At 44.7% G+C, this 26,194-nt stretch overlaps 1 protein-coding gene and 1 long non-coding RNA gene across 2 annotated transcripts in view; one reads left to right on the top strand and one right to left on the bottom strand.

Annotated features, from left to right (window-relative positions):
- Positions 1-26,194, bottom strand: part of SLC8A2 (solute carrier family 8 member A2) — a 127,163-nt gene that overhangs the window by 98,082 nt on the left and 2,887 nt on the right. The window lies entirely within an intron of this gene.
- LOC121009556 lies at positions 12,626-25,706 on the top strand. Its single transcript, XR_005780777.1, has 3 exons — positions 12,626-12,755; positions 14,963-14,970; positions 25,694-25,706. It is a non-coding gene; the product is annotated as an uncharacterized LOC121009556 (long non-coding RNA).

Below are 26,194 nucleotides of genomic sequence, written 5' to 3'. Positions count from 1 at the left end.
AGGGCGTGATGTTTACATGGGATTGCATGTTGGAGGCGGCTGGGGGAAAACTGATGTTATTTACATGGGACTGTATATTGAAGGGAGCTAGAGAGCTAGAGAGATGGTGTGATGTTATTTACATGGGACTCTATGGCGGAGGGAGGAATATAACTACAAGGGGGACCGGAGGGGGCATTTTAAATACTGGGGGCACTTCAGGGTGAGCATTATAACAGTAGGGGGCAGTATAAATACTGGGGACATTATAGGTGTTCTTATTCTTACTGGGGGCTAATAGGAGGGACTTATAGATCCACCTTTTTTCTACTAAGAGCACTATGGGGAGCCTTATTACTACTGAGTAGGGTTGTAGCGGGTATGGAATTATCGATACCCAATCTATACTTTTGTACCGGTATCGATTCGATACCGGGATTTGACATTTACCGATACTAGGCTGCGCTACTCACCATGTTCCCTTAGCAGCACAGGGGAGGAGTCTCTCCCTCCCTCCCCCCTGTGCTGCTGCTGCCGCTAATAAGGAGAGAGAGGGGCGGAGGAGGGGAGGGGCTGTGGCCACTGCGCCACCAATGATGATAACTCACCCATTAATACAAATATAGGCGGCGGGTGCCGGCGGTAGAATCACCTAGCCGGCAACTGACCTCTATGACAGGGCGCTGCGATCCGCGGCAGTTAACCCCTCATGTGCCGCACCCGTCTCCTGTATTTTTATGAAAAGGTTACTTATCTTCATTGGTGGCGCAGTGCGCCCCTCCTTCCCCCAGTACTAAAAACATTGGTGGCGCAGTGCGCCCCCCCCAACCCCCCTAGAATTAAAGTCATTGGTGGCAATAGCCACAGGGTCCCCTCCCCTGCTCCTCATTGGTGGTGCAGTGTGAGCTTCTGATCGGAGCCCCAGCAGTGTAATCCTGGGGCTCCGATCGATTACCATGGCAGCCAGGACGCTACTGAGGCCCTGGCTGCCATGGTAAGCTCCCTGCTGTGTGCACGAAGCACAGGGCAGCAGGGAGAATGTGAGGTCCTATTGACCCTAATAGAGCTCTATTAGGGTGAATAGGACGAGGGATGAAAAGATCCCAGGTTCTAGCCCCTAAGGGGGTTAATAGTTAATGACAGAGAAGATCTACATCAGAGGAGACGTCACCTGGAGGCCCTGGATGTGACAGGTATGTGCTGCTGTATAGCAAGTAAAGCAAAATACGGTGTGTAGGGGGAGGGGTGGCGACTTAGGGAAGTGGGCCATATTCATTGGGGCTTGGGCCCCAGATCTTTTGGGACCCTAGCAACGCCCCTGGCTGCGGTTATCCCTGTTGCTTGTGCACCTTTTTCTTGCACACTTTTTCCTTCCACTCAACTTTAATATGCTTGGATACAGCATTCTGTGAGCAGCCAGCTTCTTTAGCAATGACCTTTTGTGGCTTCCCCACCTTCTGGAAGGTGTCAATGACTGTCTTCTGGACAACTGTCAAGTCTGCAGTTGTAATGACCGGCGTCACGCACAGGGAGGAAAAAGGGAAAGCCCTGCCCAAGGGAGAGGGAAAGGTGGTGACCCCTAACTCACCTTGCGGCTGGCACCTGACTGCCCTGACGTCCCTAGACGGGTTCCTCACCCGTGCGGCGATCACGTGCCTAAACCCTGGCTTTCCCTAAAATGAGCCCTAGATAGTGAACGGGCCGGTGGGATCGCTAGTCCGCACCACTGTCACTAAGAGGGAAACACCAGGGAGAGGACAGACAAAACAGACAAACACATACACCCAGATGGGCGACCACAATAGACCACAAAGGTCCAACAGGGATACGGAGGGTAGCGTCCTGGACCAACTACCAGAGAACGCAGCAACACAGCTCCAGAGGGTCAGAATAGATGTCCAGGCAGGAAGCTCTATATCTGGCAACCAGAGAAGTGTGAGAGGGGAATATAAGGAGGTTTGGGAGTGATGGACAAGGAACAGCTGAGGAGAAGGAGCTACGGATCCCTGAGTGAGCCAAAAGGGTTTGCAAAGCAAACCCAGAAAGCTACCATAAGGAAACAGCCCTATCTTACATAGAGCGTGCAGCCAACCGCTGCGACTTCCTGACCCCGGGTATAACGGAGTCAGGCGTGGTTCTTGACACCCTCGTGACAGCAGTCTTCCCCATGATTGTGCAGCCTACTGAACCAGACTGAGAAACCAGGAAACCTATGCAAGTGTTTTGTGTCGATTAGCTGATTAAAGTGTGACACCATGAGTCTACAATATTCAACCTTGTCACAAAATTCTATACAATCTGACTTTTGGATTTTCTTTAGCTGTAAGCTATCATCAACATTAAAAGAAATAAACACTTGACGTCGATCACTCTATGTGTAGATCACTCTTCTGGAAGGTGTCAATGACTGTCTTCTGGACAACTGTCAAGTCTGCAGTCTTCCCCATGATTGTGAAGCCTACTGAACCAGACTGAGAAACCAGGAAACCTATGCAAGTGTTTTGTGTCGATTAGCTGATTAGAGTGTGACACCATGAGTCTACAATATTCAACCTTGTCACAAAATTCTATACAATCTGACTTTTGGGTTTTCTTTAGCTGTAAGCTATCATCAACATTAAAAGAAATAAACACTTGATGTCGATCACTCTATGTGTAGTGAATCTATAAAATATACGAGTACCACCCGGGCATTGAAGAGATTGTCTCATCTGAGACATGCCAAAAATGTCAGATAGGTGCGGATCCTGCACCTATCTCCAGGACGGGACATCCAAAGTCAGCGGAGACCAGCCACTCATGAGCAGTCGCCCTCCAATCAATTCTATTGGCTGCAGATTGCTGGCTCGGCTATCTCCAACAGTCTCATAGAAGTGAATGGAGCGGTGGCCGCGCTTGCGATGTGCGCTCTCTATTCATTTCTATGGTACTGCCAAAAATAGCAGAGCGAGCTTGCTCAGCTATTTTCAGAACTCCCATAGAAATTAACAGAGCAGGCAGTGCATGCACGGTGCCCTCTCCTTCACTTTAGGGGGCCCATTTTGGAGATAGGTGCAGGTCCAACCTCTGGGATCTGCACCTATCTGACATTGGTGGCATATCACTAGGATATGCCATTAATGTCAGATAGTTGCGGGTACTAACCTCTGGGACCTGCTCCTATCTCCAGAATGGGCACCCCCAAAGTGAAGGAGAGTGTATCGCGCATGCGCACCTTGCCCTCCATTTACTGCTATGGGACTGCCATACATAGCCGAGCCAGTACTGTCCTAGGCGTGAACCGAGCTTGGCCGCGCATGCGCCGTGAAAAAAACCTATATGTGACACCAGGCTGAGACTGCCATGTGTAATGCCTGATAGCAGATACAACATTTTCCACAGACAGCTCGGAATAAGGCCTCTTTCACACGGGCGTGTGCGCCCAGTGGTCATGCTGCGGCCCGCAAAATGCGAACCGCAATAGACGAGCACAGTCCGTGGGGCAGCCGCAGCGGATGTTTCCGCGATCCGGCCGTTCCGCAAAAAGATAGGACATGTTCTATCTTTTTGCGGAACGGAAGTACGGGACGAAACCCCACGGAAGCACTCCGTAGTGCTTCCGTTCTGCACCATTCCGCATCTCCGGATTTGCGGACCCACTGAAGTGAATGGGTCCGCATCCGTGATGCGGAATGCCCACGGAACGGCACCCATGTAATACGGCAACGGGGCGCACACGCCCGTGGGAAAGAGGCCTAAAGCAGATCTTATATTCCTGATCCTGGACAACTCCTTTAATAACAAAAAGGAAATATTGAAGAAAAAAAAAAATACATATTCTTTTGTAATGCTAGAAATTGGATGGCAAAGGAACAGGTGCAGCGTGACACAGAATGCAAAAAAACGTACAATCTGACATCTAATTAATTCTCCAGGATCTGTTTATTTCCATCTATGAAATAAACGTGAACCATTTGACATGATGAAAGTCATTCTGGGCATAGTGGCAGGGCTGATGTGATAGTGGCAGGCGCTGAATAATCAGATGTAGCAGAGCCGAGCCGGAAAACATTGAGATGACATAATAGCTCGTAATGGAACCAGCTCACCGTTTCTGTACTATTACATAGGACTGCAGATATAAGCATTAACTAGCTGTACCCGTCATCTGCAACATGTGACTCTCCAATAGGACGAAACTACAACTCCCAGCATGCCCTGACAACCTGTTATACTAAATTTTCCATCATGCATATAGGACCTTATATTTAAAGCACAGAGAGAAAGTGAAGTGGCAGTTTTTAATATGACAAGGGTTTACAACTACTCCTCCGCTCCAGCAGCCAAGGGGAATGTTACATTTGCTGTCTACTTTTACAAAAACAGCGCCACATCTTTCCACTGGTTGCGTCTGGTATTGCTGCTCAACTCTATGGAAGTGAATTGGGCTGTGTTGTAATACCACAAACAACCTGCAGACTGGAGTAGCACAGTTTTTTTTGGGGGGGGGGGGGAAGCAGCAATGTTTTTAACTCTGAACATCCCCTTTAAAGGGGTTCAAAAGGAAACTGGACAGCTCAGGGGGTCGACCTGTATTAAAGGGGTTCTCCACGCTCTTCTATATTGATGACCTATTCTCAGGATAGGTCATCAATATCAGATCGGCGGGGGTCTGACACTCGGCACATCAGCTGTATGAGGAAACGTGCCGTCTCCCTTCTCTCTTCCTGTCCACTGCTGCTGTCTATGGCGAAGCAGCAGCAAACAGGAAGAGAGACGGGAGATTGCAAGTGCACACTGCACGCCCTGCCTCCTTATACAGCTGATCGGGGGGGTTAGCGGGTGTCAGACCACTGCCGATTAGATATTGATGACCTATCCTGAGGATATGTCATCAATATAGGAGAGCCTGGATAACCCCTTTAAGCAATAGATAATTACTTTGCTAACAAATCACATGCCACCACCTTTCTCTGTTTTCCTGGCTGCAGCAGTGATGTCACCTGAACACGTGACCACTGCAGCCAATCACCGGCTTCAGCAGTGCACTGAAGATGCCAGTGATTGGCTTCAGTGGTCACGTGTTGTCAACATGACGTCATCGCTGCAGCCAGGAAAACAGAACCCTGTCGGGAGAACCGGAGTGGTAGTGCCGGATCTGCCAGGAAAGTAATCATCTATTCTTTATTACAGGTTGAGTCCGGTTTCCTCTTGAACCCCTTTAAAGGGGCTGTACAGAGTTAGGGCTCATGCACATGACCGTATTTTGTGGTCCGCAAAAAATACGGATGACGTCCGTCTGCATTCCGTATTTTGCGGAATGGAACAGCTAGCCCCTAATAGAACAGTCCGTAATGCGGACAAAAATAGGACCTGTTCTATTTTTTGGGGCGGAATGGATATACGGAAACGGAATGCACACACGGAGTAGCTTCCGTTTTTTTTTGCGGACCTATTGAAATGAATGGTTCCGCATACGGTCCGCAAAAGTAACAGAACGGACACGGAAAGAAAATAGGTTTGTGTGCATGAGCCCTTAGAAACACATCCAAAAAACAGGTCAATATCCTGAGTCATCTGATTTCCTCTTAAAATCGGAAAATACAAATTTCAGGAGGACATAGCAGAGGCCTGGCCAATAATATAACCCATATGGGGATCCTCCAAATTTATCACAACATTATCAAGACCTATAACTATATAATCGACACAAAAAAATCACAATCGTAAATGCATACCATTGCCAGTCTGCACTAAACCTACCGGTATGTTACAGCCTGTATTATGCTCCAGAGCTGCACTCACAGTTCTGCTGGTTATAATTTTGTGGTGTTCTTCAACCTCCAGTACCAAATGTAGAAAATCCGCAGTGCTTAAACGTATCTCAGTCCTTGTGAATATTTTATCAAGTTAACAGCGCCATTCATCAGTAATCCAAACTGTATTGAGGACATGAAAGGCAGAACGGAAAAGGATTATAATATCTGTCTGGCAGATGGATGCGGATAATATTACACAACGCTTCTGTCCGTTCCGGACTTGTATAGAGCAGCATATACTGGAGGAGCGAGATAAAAACCCTGGGGCAGTAAGAAACAATTGAGGGAGATCTGTGACACTGTCGAAAAGATAAACTGTCTTCGTTGCCCATAGCAACCAATCACAGCACAGCTTTCATTTCATATTCTGCTCTCTGAACATGAAAGCTGCGCTGGGATTGGTCAATTTGGGCAGCTTTTCTTTTTAACGGTTTTCAACCTATATAAACCTAGGTCGGGTGCTACACGAGGAACCACTCTATGTTTTATGCTTTTTATCATTCACGATCTTGTGAGTATTTCTCTATTGTGCGCCATATTTTTATTACAGCGGTTTGGATGTCCTCTGGTGCATCGACCCCTGAATTTGTGAGAAGCTAGAAAATCTGATATACCTTCGACTTGACGGACTCCTATTCATTGGGCAGCGCGACCACCATTACTTATTCGCTTGAACTTTATGTGAACTTGACCCACGTCACGCGGTGGATCTGCAGCGCCGATAAGGACCCTACAACGTTTTGAGAGACTATTTATTTTCCTTATTTTAACTCAGCTTAGTTACTGGCCGGGCCCCATGTCCCAAAGCGCCGACCAATAAGGTGGGGCGTTGGGATCCTGCGCCATGACATCACAGATCAAGTGGATGGACATTCCATGAGATTTATGGGGCACCCTATTTATATAGGCAACTGCTGGCCACAGGTTCCTGTGATTAAGGTGCCTTTTGTATTAAATCTGCTTTATTACATTTTGACCTCTAGAATTTGGACCTCAACGTATTTTTGGTGTTTACCCCTTTGCCTGACAATTTGGATCTGACGAGACATCCTAGTTTGACCTTCTGGCTAGGTATCTTGGTACTTTTTTGATTTGGCTTTAGATTTGACTCTCCTGGTATCAACCTTGGCTTGTATGACTCTGTAATCATTGTTTTGGTTCGGTTCTGGTTCTGTTTGTCAGAGCCATTTAGTCTGTATCGGTTTGTATCTGTCACTACTTTATTATTTTTCTCCTCATATTTCTTCCTGTAGGCCCCTGCATCCAGTTAGAAAGGGACCGCCGTCCAGTTGTGGGCCGTCAATTGGGGCGGATCATGCAATCAGGTAGGGACAGTGGTGCTGGTGAAGTTCAGGGCCTCACTGATCCCAACCGTTACATGCTATTACCTTTTCCTATATCAGATTACTCCTACTCATGTAAATCCCTCTCCAAGGAACACCCCATAAATCAACCGGGACATCCTGAATTGGCCAGGACAGTCTCTAAAAATGTGGGACTGTTGGCAGCTATGCTCTACAGTACACTGTCTGGTGTAAAAAGAATGAAAGTCACCAGAGCTCTATATAGATATAGTGCCAGCAAGGAATGCTCAGATTTCAGCTCTGAAGCCTGCATAATTGTCAATGCAGCTCTAGGCTATATTATATAGACTTTGATCAGCTAAAATATTGAGACCACCAGCCTAAGAACTCATGCACATGAGCGTGTGTGCCCCATGCCCATGCTGCGGACCGCTAATAACAATGCACGGCACCGTCCACGTGCACGCCGTTTGTGGATACGGACCCATTGAATTGAATGGGTCCATGATCCACCAGAGACGGTCCGCACTGCAAAAATAATGGACATCCCAAAGAAGCGCTTCGTAGTGCCTTTGCTCTGCACTGCTTCGTATCTTGAGGATTGCGGACCCATTCAAGTCCATGGGTCTGCATCCGTGATGCAGAGTGCATGCGGCCAGCGCCCGTATATATTACGGACTCACTGTTTACGGTCCGCAATACAGGCACTCGTGTGCATGAGCCCTAATAGTGTAATGGTCCCTTTGTGCCACCTTTCGAGACATGGATTTCACAAGACCTTTTAAGGTGTCCTGTGGTAACCGGCACCAAGATGGTAGCAGCAGATCCTTTAAGTCTTGTTGTGAGGTGCAGCCTCCATGTATCAAGCTTGTTTTTCCAGTACATCCCAAAGATGATCAATCAGATTGAGATCTAGGGAATTTGAAGGCCAAGTCAATACCATTAACTTTGTGTCATGTTCCATAGACCATTGCCATTAGAGAATACCACTGCCAAGGAAGGAGGTACTTGGTCTGTACAATGTTTAGGTTGGTGGTCGGTATCCAAGTTTTCCCACTTGTAAATCTAGTTTCTGGTCTGGCCTATGGACAGGCACTTTACTTCTGTAGCCCAGGACAGGGCAGGTGCTGTGGAAGGGACCATGGCATACCTGTCTCTCTGGGGCATGGATTCAGGATTTTGCCATGCACCAGGGAGATGAATAGTCTTTTGGCCCCTTCCGGAAACCCGATATTCAGATCCAATGACGTGATGTTGGTGAATGTAGGATTTCCAAAGAGAGACGAGTCATGTAACTGGGATCCAGGGCGGCCTATCCATGCAACGTCGATATGGCAAGTATATTAGAGAGTTTCCTCTGCAGGCAAGTTAGGTTTAATAAAGGTGGGTTGATGGGTCCTGCTGGGGCCTGGAAAAACCTTTTAAAGATGACACCAATGAAGACCTGGATCTCCAACATCCACAAGTTTCTATAATGAAAGGGCTCTATGGAACTATTAAAGGGAACCTGTCATCAACTTTGTGCTGCCCATACTAACAGCAGCATAAAGTAGAGACAGGTGAGTTGATTTCAGCGGTCTGTCATTTATAAGTTAAAAGTAAGTGGTTGCCAAGAACCGACATCACAATCTTTGCAGACTGGGACTAGAAAAGAGTCACGGCCACCTGAGAAACATAGAAACATAGAAACATAGAAACATAGAATGTGTCGGCAGATAAGAACCATTTGGCCCATCTAGTCTGCCCAATATACTGAATACTATGGATAGCCCCCGGCCCTATCTTATATGAAGGGTGGCCTTATGCCTATCCCATGCATGCTTAAACCCCTTCACTGTATTTGCAGCTACCACTTCTGCAGGAAGGCTATTCCATGCATCCACTACTCTCTCAGTAAAGTAATACTTCCTTATATTACTTTTAAACCTTTGCCCCTCTAATTTAAAACTGTGTCCTCTTGTGGTAGTTTTTCTTCTTTTAAATATGCTCTCTTCCTTTACCGAGTTGATTCCCTTTATGTATTTAAAAGTTTCTATCATATCCCCTCTGTCTCTTCTTTCTTCCAAGCTATACATATTAAGGTCCTTTAACCTTTCCTGGTAAGTTTTATCCTGCAATCCATGTACTAGTTTAGTAGCTCTTCTCTGAACTCTCTCTAGAGTATCTATATCCTTCTGGAGATATGGCCTCCAGTACTGCGCACAATACTCCAAGTGAGGTCTCACCAGTGTTCTGTACAGCGGCATAAGCACTTCACTCTTTCTACTGCTTATACCTCTCCCTATACATCCAAGCATTCTGCTGGCAGAAGAGAAGAGTCATGGTTATTCATGGATTCCTGCTCTCCTGACCACCTATGACTGACCGTCTTCTACCTAGTTCTCCCCCTTCCTCTCTAGGAGAGAACTGCCAATCATCAGCAGATGGGGGAGAGCAGGAGATTAGGAATAACCAGGACTCTTCTCAGGTAGACTTGACTCTTTTCAAGGCCTGGGCTGCAATGATTATGATGCTGGTTCTCGGCAACCACTTACTATTAGCTCATGAGTGACACACCGCTGACATCAGCATTTCTGTCACTATTTATGCTGCGTGAGGTCAGTATAAAGTTGATGATGGGTTCCCTTTTTTGTCACACCTCAGAGATTTCTGTTACTGGAATATTACTGGCTCTGCAAAAGTCTGTCCAAACAATGGCTCGTGATGCAGCATGACTTCACCAACATGATCTTCTCTTCATCCACGACATATCAATGATTTCTACTGGATTTCCCCTTTAAAATCATTATAGCAAAATATAAAATGTTTCCTGTTAGGGGCTGGAATATAACTTGTAAATGTCTTCTGTATTGTTAAAGGTCTTTTCTAGGCTCCCGGTATTGATGACCTTTCCTTGGGATGGGTCATGAGTATCCGTTCGGCGGGGGGTCCCACACCCATTGATCGGCTGGTGGTGCCGGATGTTGACGTGAATAGGCGCTAAGCTGCAGTAACCCAGAATGGCCACTACACTTTGAATGGCGCAGTAGTTCTGTCTTCGTTCAAAGTGGTAGTTGCAGGTAATAGCTGATCTGCGGGGGTGCCGGGTGTCAGACACCTACCAAATATTGATGACCTATTCTAAGGAGAGGTCATCAGTATCAGGAGTCCGGAAAACTTCTTTTAAGAGAGGTCATGTGACAAACTTGTGCACATCTCTGACTCGCGTGTCATAGGGATGGGGTTGTCTTAGTGAGACATCCATTATGTTATATTTTTGGCCTTATGCGCAGGACTTCTGCTCTTACTCCACTTTCTGCAGTTCTTCAGATCTATCCGTATTGATCTGCACAAATGCGGAGCATCATTAATAATCAATATTCTAAACATGCTAGCGAGCACAACGTCTTAAGAGATTGCTCCTTGTCTTTGTGATCGGTGCTGGTCTGTTGTAGCTGCATATATACGGTCAGTCAGTAGAAGGCTTAGCATACTCCTGGGGGGTACATACTAAGGGGAGGTATGCCAAGGATTTGGGGCTGGGATCCTTAGCTAAAAGTATTATTGTACCATCATATGTATGTACAGGGGCAGATTAGTCTGGTGGCCCACGTCTGCCCGGTTGTACCGCTTTGCTCTGCTCCATCACCGTGGCTGCTTTCTTCCATGAAACTGCGCCGCACCTGTTCGTGGTCTGTTTCTGGTATTGCAGCCAGGGGTAAATTTGGTTTTTCATGGAGTTCGAAGCAAAGTTAAGTCTGGTGGCCCCCGTCAAACTGCTAAACTCTGCCCCATTGCACTGCTTAGTACTACCCCATCACCTAGTTACGCGCCACCCCTATCAGCCAGCTAAGCTCCACCCTGTCTGCCTGCTAAGGCTCATTCTCAGTAGTGCAGCCTGGGTACTTCTACTATAAGCCTACAGCAAGAAAGGGCCCCCTTTCCTCCACTTTAGGGTACATTCACACGACCATATGTGTTTTGCGGTCTGCAAATTGCGGATCTGCAAAACACGGATACCGGCCGTGTGCATTCCGCATTCCCATGTGGAAGGGCTGACCCCTAATAGAACAGTCCTATCCCTGTCTGTAATGCGGACAATAATTGGACAGGTTCTATTTTTTTGTGGAATGGACATATAAACACGAAATGCACACAGTCATTTCCGTTTTTTTTTTAACAGCCACATTGAAGTGAATGGTTCCGCAAAAAACCCTGGCGCGGACACGGGGAAATAAATACGTTCGTGTGCATGAGCCCTTTTTTCAGCTAACCACTTGTGGCCAGCAGGGGGCCCTCTGATCTCTGGGGCACCATGCGTTTTCTTGCTTTGCATGGTGGTAAAGTCTGCCACTGTGTATGTAGCATGGCATGATGCCACAGCGATGAGAGAGCTCAAGTGGTCGCGTTCCCTGCACCATAGGAAAATAAAATCTCACCCCTGAATTGTCCAGCATTTCAATAATTAAAAGCAATCAGTGTATAATGACGAGTTCGTAAAACTTTCTAATATATCTTGTGCTATAATTCCTGACCTTTTGGAACACCTCTGCTTGCTTACGGTGAATAGAAACATTCAGAGGCTTAACCCTTTCAGGACCCTGGGATTTTTCATTTTTGCCTTTTTGTTTTTCACTCCCCACCTTCCCATAGTCCTAACTTTTGTATTTTTCCGTTCACATAGCCTTATGAGGGCTTATTTTTTGCGGGATAAGTTGTACTTTCTAATGGCGCCATTTACGGTTGCATACCATGTAGTGGGAAGCGGAAAAAAAATTCCAAATGGGGTAGAATTGGGAAAAAACGCAATTCTGATAAAGGTTTTTATTTAGTTTTTATTACTCTGGACACTATGCGGTAAAATTGACCTGTTATCTTCATTCTCCAGGTCAGTACGGTTCCAACGATACTACACTTTCTTGCGTTTTGTAGTTATGTGTACGGGGCTGTTTGAGGGCTCATTTTTTGCTGGACAATCTGTTCTTTTCAGTGTTACCTTCAGTGATCACTTTTTATAAAAAAATTATTGGGTAGTTGAAGTGACAAAAATGGCAAATTGGCAGTTTTTTTTTCTCGTTACACCATTTGCCGTATGCCATTAATATTATTATATTTTAATAGTATGGGCATTTTCACATGCGGCGATGCCCATGATGTTAATTTTTTTATTGGTTAAGTATTTTTATTTTAAGGAAAGGGGGGCATTTGAACTTTTATGTTTTTTTAATTTTTTTTACATTTAAAAAAACTTTTTTTTACTTTTTTTAAATCACCTTGGGTGACAATAACTGGCAATCATTAGATTGCCCATTGTGTTCATTGATGGCTAATTTGCAATATAACAATACAGTGCTGCCACCTAGTGGCCTGTATTGGTATATTCCTGAAATAGACTCCGAAGCCTGCTTGTGTATTTCAGTGATGTAACAGGTTCCCCGATCTCAGCCGGGGAACGCTGTTACCAGAGCAGAAGCGCGCGACTTCCGCTTCCGGACTGATCAGATGCCGTGGTCACGTTTGACCACGGCATCTGAAAGGTAAAATGTGCATGATCAGCCTTATGGCTGATCGCATAAATGTGCCGCGGATCTCTGCTATTTAAAATAGCAGAAACCCCACGGCTATGGCGCCCGCTGCACGTGCGAGCGGGTGTTATGTTTAAAGACCAGACTTCCGCCATACATATACGGCGGAGGTCCTTAAGGGGTTAAAGTCCTGTACTTACACACAGCTACAGTTTGATACAAAGTAACAATGTAAGTAAAAGCGCTACTGGAGCCTTGCAACGGAGAGCAATTTCATCCTGTAAAGAACTCCAGCTGTGTGAAAGTTCAACTAAGTCTAGAAAGGTTTTTTGGCCTCTATATGCAAGAAATTAAAGCCAACATTCACTGACAGCAGGCAGAAATTTTGCAAATGGTGAAACATAAAATAAGACTGGGACACATCTGCCTGATGAATTCCCCGTACCCTGCCTCTTCCTAGACCAGTGATGTCACATTCATTGGAGCTGCAATACCAAGCACAGCCACTATACAATGTATGGCGCTGTGCCTGGTAAGATGCAACGCTCACAAATGCACCTCTTCAAACGGCCGATCGGCGGCGGTGCCAGGAGTCGGACCCCCACCATTACCACTAACCTGAGGATAGGCCATCAATATCAAAGTCCTGGAAAACCCTTTAAGCTTTATTTAAATATGAATGCACAATCCCTTTAAAGATGCTTATATATTGATGTCGGGGGATCAGACAACCATCTAATGTGTCCCATGGGGAGGTGTTTGGAGAATGAAAGGATCAGGCTGATGGATTTCAACATGCCCAATCCTTTAGACAGCAGTTATTTCCCCTTTCTCCATGGATAGCACATCTATGGGCGGCTGTGCTGAATGTGCATGTGTTTGGGTGTGTCAGGACGAATAGCTGTCTGCCAAATGTTTGGCCACCTGAAGCTGATGGATGTGACCCAATGGTGTTCTGCCAACACGGGCACAGTGTCGTTACCCAATCTGTCAATTGTTCATAAAACACACAGCTGTATTTTGTCCTACGGGCGGCTGGGGAAAAGGTTCTTTCTGCCTTACGTTTCGCGTGTGATCCGAATGTTTCCTCGCTCATTACAGCAGAACGTTTTGCCGGAGTCTGTAGGTAGTGACCTAGAAATATTTCTGTAATATACAAGAAATCGGAGGCTGGGAACAGATATATTTGTCTGTACATTTCTTCAAGACAAAAGACTATATTTAACGTGAGAAAGGCAGAGCAGAGGAAAATTGGAGCAGTACTTTACATTAAAAGTCTACAGAGACGAGACTTTAAGGACCTCAACGCACGCTGCGAAGGAACAGGAGGCAGCCGCAGAAGATAAAAGGCACGTTTGGATACATCAAAGCAATTGTCCAGGGATTCTATAGATCTTATTGCCCGGGAAAATGAAGATAGAGAGAGAGAGGGATCAGGAGCCAAGCTTGGGAAGGAAAACCCCAGAGAGACGTGAGAAAAACTCGTCTGCGTCAAATTGAGTTGGGGGGCGCAAGAAAAGGAACCCCGGAGGGGTGAAAAGGGCAAAGAACGGGCTTATAAACAGTAGATATCAAAGATAAGATGTACTCCGCTCAAAGTTTGATGTGAATTTAATTAGGAGAGAACTGGTGGGAAGAGGAAAAGTGGCCAAAAATATGGAGGCTTTCAGTCAGGATCCAATCAGGAACTGTATGGGATATAATTGTCCTTAAAGAGGACCTTTCACCAATCCTGACATTGTGAACTAAGTATCATGACATATACAGCGGCGCCCAGGGATCTCACTGCACTTACTATTATCCCTGGGCGCCGCTCCGTTCTCCCGTAATGTCCTCCGGTAGGTTCAGGGACTTGGTTATAGTAGGCGGAGACTTAGGGGACTTGGTTATAGTAGGCGGGTTCTGCTGGGCTATCATGGCCCATAACAGGTAGGTACTAGTGTTAGGGACCACTCATAGAGACGACCTTGACGTGGTGAGTGGCTTATTGCGCTTTGGCCAAAATGTACACCAATGCCTCATTCAACATCCAGCATGGAGGCAGGGCAGAGTGCTGGTTGCAGAGTGCTATTGCATTTGTGTTTTGCGTTTGTATATGTATTTCGCCATAGCGATGTGCACCTGCATACAGGGTTGTGCTGACTGAATCACCCACATGGGTTCTGCTGGGCGTCTCCTTCTCCTAGGCTGTAGTGGTGGCCAATTGCAGTGCAGAGCTCACAGCCTGGGAGGTTTTTTTCTCCCAGGCTGTAAGCTCTGCGATGCGATTGGCCAGCGCTACAGCCTAGGAGAAGGAGACGCCCAGCAGAACCCGCCTGCTATAACCAAGTACCCGAACATACCGGAGGACATAACGGGAGAACGGAGCGGCGCCCAGGGATAATAGTAAGTGCAGTGAGATCCCCGGGCGCCGCTCTACATGTCTGTATACTTAGTTCACAATGTCAGGATCGGTGAAAGGTCCTCTTTAAAGGAACTGTCCACTTTGGACAATCCCTTTCTGTTAGAAGGGCTCCCTTGATGATAAGCAAGATCTCCTACTGCTCGAACCACAAGGGAGAGAATCTGGTGTCAAATGTTCAATATCCCTATTGAAAATAGTTTTTTTTTTATAAAGGGGTTGTGTCACTTCACCAAGTGGCATTAATCATGTAGAATAGGTTAATACGAGGCACTTACTAATGTATTGTGATTGTCCATATTGCCTCCTTTGCTGGCTGGATTCTTTTTTCCATCACTCTATACACTGCTCATATCCAGGGGTTACGACCAACCTGCAGTCCAGGGACGGCGGTCATGCTTGCACATTATAGGTCACCTCGTATCTGCTCTGCAGGAAACGAGCAGTGTATAGTGTGATGTAAAAACGAATCAAGCCAGCAAAGGAGGCAATATGAAGAATCACAATACATTAGTAAGTGCCTTGTATTAACTTTTTCTACATGCCATCTGCTAAAGTGAGACAAGCACTTGAAGGCTCTGTCCACATCTGCTTTGTGGTTTCACTTACAGACGGACAACATGATGCAGCGCCAGATCCATTACACGAGGAACACCAATGGCACTGGACAGACTCCATTAACGTATAATGCATCCTGCCTGGTTCTACTGTGATGTTTATCATCTTCTCAACAAGAAAAATATGTTGCTTGCTGAGCTATTCTCCCCAACAAACATGGAGGAGCCTCTGGAGCCTATGTGAACAAAGTCTAAACCAGACTACCCCTTTAAATTCCATGTGGGGCCATTGTATAGGTAGATTGTTGGTGCATCTACAGCCAAAGTATATACGGAGCAGGACCTACATTTAAAGGGAACCTGTCATCAACTTTATGCTGACCTCACTGAGGGCAGCATAAAATAGTGACAGAAATGCTGATGTCAGCGGTGTGTCACTCATGAGCTAATAGTAAGTGGTTGCCGAGAACCGGCATCATAATCATTACAGCCCAGGCCTTGAAAAGAGTCAAGTCTACCTGAGAAGAGTCCTGGTTATTCATAATCTCCTGCTCTCTCGCCCATCTGCTGATGATTGACAGTTCTCTCCTAGAGAGGAAGGGGGAGAACTAGGTAGAAGACGGTCAGTCATAGGTGGTCAGGAGAGCAGGAATAACCATGACTCTTCTCAGGTGGCCAGGACTCTTCTCCAGGCCCAGTCTGCAAAGATTGTGATGTCGGTTCTTGGCAACCACTTACTTTTAACTTATAAATGACGGACCGCTGAAATCAACTCACCTGTCTCTTCTTTATGCTGCCGTTAGTATGGGCAGCATAAAGTTGATGACAGGATCCCTTTAATTCTCTCCAAGAAGACCACCTAGATTTGTCCAGTGACATTGGTCTTCTCAAGGGGAGATCCTCTTAAAGAAGAAGACCAATATACGAAAGATATCAGGGAGCTAACGATCCATCATAGAGAAACCTAGTCTAGATGAAGGGTGGTCTTCTCAAAGAAGAGGGCCAATGTATAAAAGAGAGGAGATCAATCATAAAACCAGGGGTTCACGGGCCCTGGTGCAAGAGTTCAGTTTGGGTCCCCCTTCCCTCAGTGCTTTGTGGCAAGGGGCAGGGTAGCACATAACCTTCCTGCTGCCTGAGGCAAACATTAAACGACACCCCTCCCCCCCCCCCCCCCAACCAAATTCTTGACCTAACCCCTTCCCTCCAGCAGGAGGTGTAACTTGACCAGCATGCGCTTTCTATAATACCAGTGTCTTCTTATGTGGCACAAGGGTCTTCGGGCCCCTCGGGCTCCTGGCCCAGTAGTGACTGCTACTTCAACACCCCCTATAGCTACGCCCTTGCATAAAACCTAATTTAGGCTACTTTCACACTAGCGTTTTGGCTTTCCGTTTTGCGAGATCCGTTCAGGGCTCTCACAAGCGGTCCAAAACGGATCAGTTTTGCCCTAATGCATTCTGAATGGAAAAGGATCCGCTCAGAATGCATCAGTTTGCCTCCGTTCCGTCTCCATTCCGCTCTGGAGGCGGACACCAAAACACTGCCTGCTGCGTTTAGGTGTCCGCCTGACGAAGCGGAGCCAAATTGTGTCCTGGCACACAATGTAAGTCAATGGGGACGGATCCGTTTTCTCTGACACAATCTGGCACAATAGAAAACTGATCCGTCCCCCATTGACTTTCAATGGTGTCCAAGACGGATCCGTCATGGCTATAGAAGACATAATACAACCGGATCCGTTCATGACGGATGCATGCGGTTGTATTTTTGTAACTAAAGCGTTTTTGCAGATCCATGATGGATCCGCAAAAAACGCTAGTGTGAAAGTAGCCTAAGATCAAGGGTGGTCAAAGAGGTGTTCTTTTGCAGAGGTCTCCATGGATGTGAAGGAATTTTGTATGGTGCCATATAAGCATCAGACCATTATATAAGCAATCTCTCTATAGGAATGTGTTACTAGCAAGTGGGGTTTAGGACACCAAGGGTCAATCGGTATGGAGGAAGCGAGTGAATTGTCTCATTCTTAAGACTCTGTCCTGCTCCGTCTCACATCATCAGTCACACCATACAGCCTCTCTCACAGCAATTTACATCAGTGATGACAGAAAGATGACACTTGTCAGCTTCGCGTCCTGATCTGCAGACTAGCACTGCCGCAAAGATGTCAAAAAAATCTGTCAAAAATAAGTCTGCATTCCCAGAAAAGGGTCCTGATGCCTGAATCATTCGCTCCCATATTATGTCCATATTATCATGTACTCAAAGCAATATTCAGAAAAAACAAAATTAGAATAGTCGATCCGTCAACAGCAGCATGCTGACAGTTTCCCATTGGAAAAATGATATATTTATGTTATTGTGTAACCCTTGAGGTTTCAGTATGTGCTAATATCAGTTCTGCCATTGTCGTGGACTTCCCAGTTACATATACTGTGGTTTTAAGGACATCTGTCATCAGATTTGTACCTATGAGACTGTTGCATGTGCGCTTGGCAGATGTGTTGGTCCCATGTTCATATGTGCCCACATTGCTTAGAAAAACAGAGTTTTAATATATGCAAATGAGCCTCTAGGAGCAACGAGGGCGTTACCATTACACCTACAGGCTCTGCTCTCTTTGTAACTGGCGCGCTCTCTGCACTTTGATTGACAGGGCCAGGCAGTGAAAACGTGATCCTGCCTGGACCTGTCAGTCAAAGTGCAGCACTTACAGAGACAGCTGAGCCTCTAGGTGTAAAGGTAACGCCCCCGTTGCTCCTAGAGGCTCATTTGCATATAGTAAAACATCATTTTTCTAAGCAATGCGATCATATATGAACATGGGACCAACACAGATGCCTTCAGCTGCCAAGTAACAGGTCAATCAGCTTCATAGGGACAAATCTGCAGACAGATGACCTTTAAGCATGGTGGAATGAGGTTGCTCCTGAAGCCTCCACAGATCTGCTGTTAGATATAGAGATATAAATTAGCCTGATACTGTCGCTTCTTCCTCTGTATTATATTCCTCCCATTATAGCTCATGACGCCAAGAGATTTCCCTCTTTCTTATGAGCCGGTTTATGGATCTGCTGGCTGCCTGCGTTGGAGATGTTTATTTTTGGAGGAACAGTTGTCTTGGTGACACTGAATCGTACGAGATGAAGAAAAGTCCCAGGCACTGTAGACTGGAATGTTCTGCAGATGATCAAGGCTCTTGTTTTTTTTTCTCTCATTCATGTCTCAAGCTCACATAATTGTGGTAACGCAATCTGTCTCCTCATAGACCCATTCATGGGTCAGGCAGCATAGTCCTAGGTTTTACAATGGATGCCTTCTACCACCAGAGTGGACCTCTGTTACCACTAAGACCATCACGTAATGTGAGAAGTGATGATTCAAGAGGAATGAGTCTCTTGTGAGGTACATAGTCAATGAGGACATTAGGTGGAGAGGGGGGCCCAAATTAATGATTAAGGGTACGGCCACATGGACAGGTTTCTTGATGTGGTTTTGGAAGACAAAACAGGAGTGGATCATAAAAGGAGAGATAGTATAAAGGATTTGGGTGTCGAGAAGGATTTGGGTGCACTTGTCAATCATAGACTAAATAACAGCACAATGTCAATCAGCTGCCGCTAAGGCAAGCAGGATATTGTCATGTATTAAACGAGGCACTATTACCACTTTATAAAGCGTTGGTGCGGCCTCATCTGGAATATGCAGTTCTAGGCACCAGTCCATAGAAAAGATGCCCTGGAGCTGGAAAAAGTACAAAGGAGAGAGACTAAACTGATAAGGGGCCTGAAGGGTCTTAGTTATGAGGAAAGATTAAAAGAATTGAATTTATTTAGTCTTGAGAAGAGACATATAAGGAGGGACATGTTTAACCTATACAAATACATAAATGGCCATTCCAAAAATATGGTGAAAAGCTGTTCTATGTAAAATCCTCTCAAAAGACAAGGGGGCACTGCCTCCGAGTGGAGAAGAAAAAGTTCAGTTTCCAGAGGGGTCAAGGCTTCTTTACAGTAAGAACTATGAATCTGTGAAATTGTCTACCTCAGGACGTGGTCACAGCAGGAATAGTGGATGGTTTTAAAAAAAAAAGGCTTAGGTAATTTCTTCAAATTAAATAATGCAGATTTCTGGTTCCCATTCTTTCTAAAAGCCCTTGGTTGAACTTGATGGAGTTATGTGTTTTTTCAACAGTACTTACTATGTAAATATGTAAGAAGAGATACAACGTTTCCTCATTTTAGATTTTACTCCCCGCTTTGGGTTCCAAAACTGCATCAGAAAACCCAAACGTGTGGCTGGACCCCAAGAAGAACCTGTCAAAGGTGCACCTTATTGAGGAGAGTGGGCACTGGGTGGCAGCAATGAAGGGATTAAAGGGGTTATACAACCCCTATAATGCCCCCAAAATGCCCAGGCCCCTCACACAGGTTATACTTACCTTGCTCCCTAGCACCCACGTCGCTTCTGATGCCCGCACAGCCGCCGCTGCATCTCCCCGTCACGCGGATCAAAACATCCGGCGAGGGGGTGAGCAGCCAATAGCAGGCTGCGACTGGGGCGAGCCTCCCTAGCATTGCGGGTGACGCTAGGAAGGCTCGTTCCCGTCACGGCCTGCTATTGGCTGCCAGCGCCCTGGCATTATATGGGGGGCATTATAGGGGTTGGATAACCCCTTTAAGCAAGAAGAGGAGGGGGTGGATACTACTACAGTACAGATACATGATATTATATGCCCAGTTGGCCATGATGCCATCTACCTAATTATGGAAGAGGAAGAAGTGGGGGACATGCATTACAAAGGACAATGCTAGATGGAGAGGGGGAACATCCATGCATACGGATATATAGAAATAACATGCATGCTTAGCAGAGTTCCCCCAACAGCTATCCTGCTGAACATCATGGGTAGCAGAAGTTAATGCCTCCCCTTGGGACCCTGCTGTATCCAGCCCAGATTTTGTCAATAGTAGATTCCAGGAATGCCCGATATAACTAGTGCATGTATGTCCATTGTTTTCATGGGCAGTTCTGTCCTCGAAAGATAACATTTGCATAAAAGGGACAACCAGCAGCAAGACCTGTCACAATCAGGTTCTACAATCTATCAATACGTTGCTGAACGCTAGGTGTGCCCAATATATACCATTCTGTATAGAACATTCCTTATAGAACACTCCACATATAACATTCCTTATAGAACACCCCACATATAACATTCCGTATAGAACACTTCACACGTAACATTCCGCATATAACATTCCGTATAGAACACTCCGCATATAACATTCCGTATAGAACACTTCACATGTAACATTCCGTATAGAACACTCCACATATAACATTCCTTATAGAACACTTCACACGTAACATTCCCCATATAACATTCCGTATATAACATTCCGTATAGAACACTCCACATATAACATTCCGTATAGAACACTTCACATGTAACATTCCGCATATAACATTCCGTATAGAACACTCCACATATAACATTCCGTATAGAACACTTCACATGTAACATTCCGTATAGAACACTCCACATGTAACATTCCTTATAGAACACTCCACATGTAACATTCCGTATAGAACACCCCACATATAACATTCCGTATAGAACACTTCACACGTAACATTCCGCATATAACATTCCGTATAGAACACTCCACATATAACATTCCGTATAGAACACTTCACATGTAACATTCCGTATAGAACACTCCACATATAACATTCTGTATAGAACACTCCACATATAACATTCCGTATAGAACACTTCACATGTAACATTCCGCATATAACATTCCGTATAGAACACCCCACATATAACATTCCGTATAGAACACTTCACACGTAACATTCCGCATATAACATTCCGTATAGAACACTCCACATATAACATTCCGTATAGAACACTTCACATGTAACATTCCGTATAGAACACTCCACATATAACATTCCGTATAGAACACTCCACATATAACATTCCGTATAGAACACTTCACATGTAACATTCCGTATAGAACACTCCACATATAACATTCTGTATAGAACACTCCACATATAACATTCCGTATAGAACACTTCACATGTAACATTCCGTATAGAACATTCCCCATATAACATTCTGTATAGAACACTTCACATGTAACATTCCGTATAGAACATTCCCCATATAACATTCCGTATAGAACACTTCACATGTAACATTCCGTATAGAACATTCCCCATATAACATTCTGTATAGAACACTTCAAATGTAACATTCCGTATAGAACATTCCGCATATAACATTCCTTATAGAACACTTCACATGTAACATTCCGTATAGAACATTCCGTATAGAACACTCCACATATAACATTCCTTATAGAACACTTCACATATAACATTCCGTATAGAACATTCCGTATAGAACATTCCGCATATAACATTCCGTATAGAACACTTCACATATAACATTCCTTAAAAAACATTCTGCATATAACATTCCTTATAAAACATTCCTTATAGAACATTCCGCATATAACATTCCTTATAGAACACTCCACATATAACATTCCGTATAGAACATTCCGTATAGAACACTCCGCATATAACATTCCTTATAGAACACTTCACATGTAACATTCCGTATAGAACATTCCGTATAGAACACTCCACATATAACATTCCTTATAGAACATTCCGCATATAACATTCCGTATAGAACACCCCACATATAACATTCCGTATAGAACACTTCACATGTAACATTACGTATAGAACACTCCACATACAACATTCCGTATAGAACACTTCACATATAACATTCCTTAAAAAACATTCTGCATATAACATTCCTTATAGAACACTCCGCATATAACATTCCGTATAGAACACTTCACATATAACATTCCTTAAAAAACATTCTGCATATAACATTCCTTATAGAACACTCCGCATATAACATTCCTTATAGAACACTTCACATGTAACATTCCGTATAGAACATTCCGTATAGAACACTCCACATATAACATTCCGTATAGAACACTTCACATGTAACATTCCGTATAGAACATTCCGTATAGAACACTCCACATATAACATTCCGTATAGAACACTCCACATATAACATTCCTTATAGAACATTCCGTATAGAACACTCCACATACAACATTCCGTATAGAACACTCCGCATATAACATTCCTTATAGAACACTTCACATGTAACATTCCGTATAGAACATTCCGTATAGAACACTCCACATATAACATTCCGTATAGAACACTTCACATGTAACATTCCGTATAGAACATTCCGTATAGAACACTCCACATATAACATTCCGTATAGAACACTCCACATATAACATTCCTTATAGAACATTCCGTATAGAACACTCCACATACAACATTCCGTATAGAACACTCCGCATATAACATTCCTTATAGAACACTTCACATGTAACATTCCGTATAGAACATTCCGTATAGAACATTCCGCATATAACATTCCGTATAGAACACTTCACATATAACATTCCTTAAAAAACATTCTGCATATAACATTCCTTATAGAACATTCCGCATAAAACATTCCGTATAGAACATTCCGCATATAACATTCCGTATATAACATTTTATACTTTGCCCGGTCCCATCTCCATTTGCATTCCTTCCCTTATACAGTCATTTTTCATTACCACCATTTCCTCCGGTTATTATATTAATAAGTTATAGCCATAAGTTATGGTAATAGAGTCTCACTTTTCCGGAATATAAGTTATGGAAACATATTCTCTCCAACTCCCAATGTTATGTACGGCTCCTGGGCATACGGAATCACAGAGCAGATCTGTTGTGATGCTTTCTTCGCATTACCATCACGTTCTTATGGCCAAGATAGTTACAAAAAAATTAGCATGTTGACTTTTGGGGTAAAGAAAAACTATGTAAATTTGCAAATGAACCAATTCTTGTCCATAGGGGTCCGTGTAATAGTAGAGCGGGCAGGGACAGATATTCTACTTAGATATATTGTGCAGTAAATGGATATATCTTTTGTTGGGACATATGGTCTACATATGGCATATGTAGCAGGAGCTTGCCTACTGCTTACACCAATGTTCACATAGCGGAACGTTGAACAAAACCTTTGTCACGCCAATGGTGAAAAGTGAGTTACTTCCCTTTCTCTGCTGGCAGTAGATAGAAAATAAGTAATATATAAGTAAAAGTAATATTCAGATATTCCACAAAATACATTTGGACAGACTAGACAATCTATAGTCAGAAGGGGCAATCAAAACTACAGGGTGGGCCATTTATATAGATACACCTTAATAAAATGGGAATGGTTGGTGATATTGACTTCCTGTTTGTGGCACATTAGTATATGTGAGGGGGGAAAACTTTTCAAGATGGGTGGTGACCATGGCGGCCATTTTGAAGTCGGCCATTTTGAATCCAACTTTTGTTTTTTCAATAGGAAGAGGGTCATGTGACACATCAAACTTATTGAGAATTTCACAAGAAAAACAATGGTGTGCTTGGTTTTAACGTAACTTTATTCTTTCATGAGTTATTTACAAGTTTCTGACCACTTATAAAATGTGTTCAATGTGCTGCCCATTGTGTTGGATTGTCAATGCAACCCTCTTCTCCCACTCTTCACACACTGATAGCAACACCGCAGGAGAAATGCTAGCACAGGCTTCCAGTATCCGTAGGTTCAGGTGCTGCACATCTCGTATCATCTGAAGGCAATCGTCTATGCTGTGAAGATACGAGATGTGCAGCACCTGAAGCTACGGATACTGGAAGCCTGTGCTAGTATTTCTCCTGCGGTGTTGCTATCAGTGTGTGAAGAGTGGGAGAAGAGGGTTGCATTGACAATGGTATTGATATAAATGGCCCACCCTGTACAATGAAGGATTTTTTTCTGTTGCCCCAAATGCATCTAAAATGAGGCATCTCTTCAAATAGTTTTAATTAAAATTGTGTCTCCATGGTAACAGACTACAAACAAACCCTGTGTAGTCATCCTGTAATCCTGCACATAATATAGGTCACACCACACACACACTTGGATGCTTTCACTTCTACCATTATCCTACAATCCTTTCCACCTATCCCTTGCTTCTTAGGGCTTGACCCTGTTGATAAGTGTGGCACCCAAAATTTGAAGGAATGGGATGACAGCCCCCAAGCTGATCCCCATCCAATATGACCAAGTCACACCAATATTATGAAGGGAATCTATGGGAAAGAGTGCTCATGCGCTACACTACACACTTTATGTTGGCATGACTTGATTCTAGTTGTAGTCCATCACCATCCGTGAGAATGAGAAGAAGACTCCCCCCACCCCTTACTTCTCAGGATGGGTGAGGGTCCTAATAGATGATCATGCTGTCTGACATGCTATTATAGTATTCTAGTCGAATACCTCTTGAAAAGACTGGGCTAGTGATATAGAGGCTACAATGGCCCTCATCCCCAAGAACTTCCACTGGCCGACACGCTGGGCATCGGCTCCCTGTGAAATTTCCCAGTAAGGTCTATGGCCAATCCACCCCTGGTTAGGACCGTCCAAAATAGCTACAGGAGGATCCAGTAGGTCTGACCATTACACAGGCAGGAACTGTGCAATTCTTCAGACCGTCCTGCAGAGGAATAAAACACTTGCTGATAGTTGATCATATATGGTTGTCCCAGCATACATAGATGCTATGATTAGTTTATCAGTGGGAGACTCCTTTAAGCAAAAGAGATTGTCCACAGTGGACAGCCTCCTGAGGTAACTCGTAAAGCCTGCCGTACACGTGACATAATTGTCGGCCAAATGCTCATTCGGCTGGTGGTTATCTCCCCGATCCATCCCCCCATACAGATGCACACTTGGCTGCAGACGACAATGCGCTGTGACTGGGGAGAGGAAGATAAGCTGCTGCCAGACGCGTCTGTCATCAGCCTACCTCCCCTAAAACAAAAGGAGCGGGAATGTTAAAATAAAAAAATGCTCAAAATGCTCTAGATCGAAAATGCCGAATCTGCGACCCTCAAGGTGTTGCAAAACTACAACTACCAGCATCCCAGACAGCCTACAGAAGGGCATGATGGGAGTTGTAGTTTTACAACAGCTGGAAGGCTGCAGGTTGAGCATCCCTGCTCTAGATTGTCCGTCAAAATTGGCATTTTTTTTTTTTTGAAGATCACACGCGGACCCATTCATTTCTAGGGGTCCGCATCCATGTGGCGGATTTTGCGGATCCGCGGCTTGCGGACTGCAAAACCAATATGGTCGTGTGCATGTAGCCTAATGGGTGTCGCCAGCTTTAGATGTCCTACTGAGAATAAAGTAGAGGATGCAATTGCACCCATTCAGTGGTCACACCCCAACCACAAAAATCGGGATTTCTCCCTTGTCTACAGCATTTGAAGCCTGACTGCCACCATGCTATATTATTGGGTACAATTGTCCACATTTTATAACACATAATATAGATGCTCTTATCTAAAGGAAACCTCAATGTGGCAAGTTCCCTTTCAGAGAACAGTCATCCTTCCTGACGACTGGCTGCCGGGCTTTACTGTGTGCGATGTTGGGCACAGGTGGGCACTTTCTGGAATTGCGCACTCTGGAAGGTCCCCCAAAATAAGA

The sequence above is a fragment of the Bufo bufo genome, chromosome 8 (assembly GCF_905171765.1).
Source record: "Bufo bufo chromosome 8, aBufBuf1.1, whole genome shotgun sequence".
Lineage (NCBI taxonomy): Eukaryota > Metazoa > Chordata > Amphibia > Anura > Bufonidae > Bufo > Bufo bufo.
Note: the sequence above shows the minus strand (reverse complement) of the source record. Positions and strands in the feature narration are given on the sequence as shown.